Source organism: Anneissia japonica, unplaced genomic scaffold, assembly GCF_011630105.1.
Source record: "Anneissia japonica isolate Jap-2015-1 unplaced genomic scaffold, ASM1163010v1 scaffold287643_len58281_cov182, whole genome shotgun sequence".
Classification (NCBI taxonomy): domain Eukaryota; kingdom Metazoa; phylum Echinodermata; class Crinoidea; order Comatulida; family Comatulidae; genus Anneissia; species Anneissia japonica.
In genome coordinates this window covers 46709-50453 of record NW_022746173.1, presented here as the reverse complement: position 1 = coordinate 50453, position 3745 = coordinate 46709, and positions in this window count along the sequence as shown.

The following is a 3745-nucleotide window of genomic DNA, read 5'->3' as shown; positions in this document are numbered from 1 at the left end:
TAGGACACCAAAAATCTGGTTATATGGGCATATACATAAAGCTTAAGGATCAATATATAATATCTATACATAGTGTTAAATATACATATATTCTTGACAAATATATATATATATATATATATAGGCCTATATATATATATATATTATAATATATATATATCATAATTTCTTGGTTTATCTATAATTTAACAGTGGTAATGGGCTATATTGATATCCCTATATAGGTTATATATAATATAGATTATAATATGAACATAACACAATTAAAATTGAATACTAATACATTATTTCATATATATATATATATATATATTTATATATATATATATATATATATGCTTGTATAGTATATATATCATACAGATATATTATTAGAATCTTATACGGATCCTATAGTTTTATTGTTAGAATCTTATATGAATCCTTTGGCTTTATTATTTAAATCTTATACAAGTTTTATAGGTTTATTATTTATTTATCTTACAGGAATCTTATAGGTATATATTTAGATTCTTATAGAAATCCTATCGGTATATTATTAGAATCTTATAGATATCTTATAGAATTCCTATCGACTTATTAATTGAATCTTATACGAGTGTTATAGGTATATTATGCTAATCCTATAGTAATACTGTAGGCTTATTATTAGAATCGTATAGGATTCCTATAGGTTCAAATATTAGAATCTTATAGGAATCATATATGTTTATTATTAAAAACTTATAGGAATACTATAGGTTTATTATTAGAATCGTATAGGAATCATATAGGTATATTATTAGAATCGTATAGGATTCCTATAGGTTCAAATATTAGAATCTTATAGGAATCCTACAGGTTTATTATTAGAATTTTATAGGCATACTATAGGTTTATTATTAAAATCTTATAGGAATCCTATAGATATATTATTAGACTCTTATAGGAATTCTAAAGGTTTATTATTAAAATCTTATAGGAATCCTATAGAGGTATTAATAAAATCTTATAGGAATCCTATTGGTTTATTATTAGAATCTTATAAAAAATCCTATAGGTATATTATTGAAATCTTATAGAAATCCTATAGGTATATTGTTAGAATCTTATAGGAATCCTATATGGATATTATTAGAATCTTATAGGAATCCTATTGGTATATCATTCGAATCTTATAGGAATCCTATAGGTTTATTATTAAAATCCTATAGGAATCCTGTAGGTTTTTTATCAAAATTTTATAGGAATGCTATAGGTTTATTATTAAAATCCTATAGGAATAATATAGATATATTATTAGACTCTTATAGGAATCCTAAAGGTTTATTATTAAAATCTTATAGGAATCCTATAAGATGTATTAATAAAATCTTATAGGATTTTATTGGTTTATTATTAGAATCTTATAAGAATCATATAGGTATATTATTGAAATCTTATAGAAATCCTATAGGTATATTGTTAGAATCTTATAGGAATCTTATAGGTATAATATTAGAATCTTATAGGAATCTATTGGTATATCATTCAAATCTTATAGGAATCCTATAGGTTTATTAAAAATTTTTTATAGGAATCCTATAGGTTTATTATCAAAATTTTATAGGAATGCTATAGGGTTATTATTAAAATCTTATAGGACTCCTATAGATATATTATTAGAATCTTATAGGAATCTTATAGGTATATTATTAGAATCCTATAGAATCCTATTGGTATATCATTAGAATCTTATAGGAATCCTATAGGTTTACTATTAAAATCTTATAGGAATCCTATAGGTTTAGTATTAAAAATTTATAGGAATGCTATAGGTTTATTATTAAAATCTTATAGGAAACCTATAGATATATTATTAGACTCTTATAGGAATCCTAAAGGTTTATTAATAAAGTCTTATAGGAATCCTATAGACGTATTAATAAAATCTTATAGGAATCCTATTGGTTTATTATTAGGATCTTATAAGAATTATAAGAATAGGTATATCATTGAAATCTTATAGAAATCCTATAGGTATATTATTAGAATCTTCTAGGAATCCTATAGGTATATTATTAGACTAAACAAGAATTCTATGGGTTTATGATAATCGTATACAATTCTTATAGGTTTATTATGATAATCTTATGGGAATCCTATAGGTATTATTATAAATCTTATAGGAACCTTTAGGTTTATTATTAGAATGTTATATGAATCGTGTTTCCGTAGTATTTTTATTAGAAGCAGACTTAGAAAACAAAAATTAAGAATTAAAAAATTAATTTAGCCCTAGTTTCCCTTGCCTCCAGGGATTCTTTCCCTTCCCCTGGAACGTCAAAGTGTTCTGGACAGCCCACGTGGCCCTGTCATCTTTTGCTTCTGTTACAGTGGTGACATCAGTGGAGACGGGGGGGTGTTTTGGGCTCTTTGATAAAAAATACATATGTGGGCCTACTTTTGACATTATTTCTAAGCCTTTGAAACTTCTAAATTGTCATATTTTTGGGAGATTTTCCCTGTTCTCCTGAAATAATTAAGAAAAATAAATTTATATTATGAAAATCCTGGCAGTATAATTAACAATACATAGCCAAAGTCTAGGACTATACTAAAATAATATAACATAATAAAACATACAACTTTAAAACACTAGCTAACAATAACAGATGTTGTCATTTAAGCTGTTCAGCCAACCACGGATAATCTCAAATCACCAATGTGATTGGTCACTTTATCCATGTTTATCACTGAAGGCCATGGAAATTAACAAAGGTGCTTTTTTGAATGTTATCAGTTAACTGAAATTTGTTAGTGGATTAGATCTCTTTCTCAGTGCACATTCATGATGATAAAACTACAGGCATAACCATACATTCTGAAGTATTTCAGCAGTACCAATAGGTAAGAATTGTTTTTATATTTATATTCATTTAATGTTGTTTAAATTGGCGCATTTAGGCTTAGTATAATGTGTCTTTTAAGTGAAAAATTTAATTGGTTTGGATTGGATCTCTAGGCATAGGATTACGAGCCTAGGCCTAGGAAATAACAAGCATGCTATGATTCTCCGAGTCTAGCCTAGGCCTGTTAATAAGAAAAGACAGAACTGAGGATATGCCAAAGAGGGCTAGGCTCGGCCTGCCCTATAATGGAAGTATTGGAGTGTGAATTGGGCTGTGTTCTCACTTATTTATTATTGTAAAAAAAGTCCATGATATGATTATTTTAATGATTTTTATAGAGGTAGGCATAGGCCTCTATAGGCTAGGCCTATGCTACTGGTATTATTATCATTATTACCAACAACTCCCTCGTATTTACAACAATTTGCATTGATCTGTTAAATGATTCTAATTTATGTGAACAAATTAAGATTTCTTTCTGGTAAATTAATGTTACAGAACAGAATAAACATTTTTTTTCTCTCAATTTCCAATTCACGGCAGCAGGTGAGCTAACTAATAAAAAATAAATTTTATTTTTATTTTAAATCCTTATTTTCGTCAACAGTGGGTTTGCAAAACAAAATATCAAAAAATCATTATATGTTGACTTTCTTTCAGAATTTGTTGGTAAAAGGAATTTTTCTCAGTGAAAACTCATGAAGTAAGAAAGCGTTGATGTTTGTTTAAAGCCTTAATGCGGCAGTCAGAGAAACAGAAAATTACCTGACTTTCAAAGGTGAATAATTTTTTTTTAAGTTTCAAGTTTTTAACACTATAAATATAGGAACTCACTAGTACTAATGGTGGAGGTTATCAATTAATCAATAATGTGT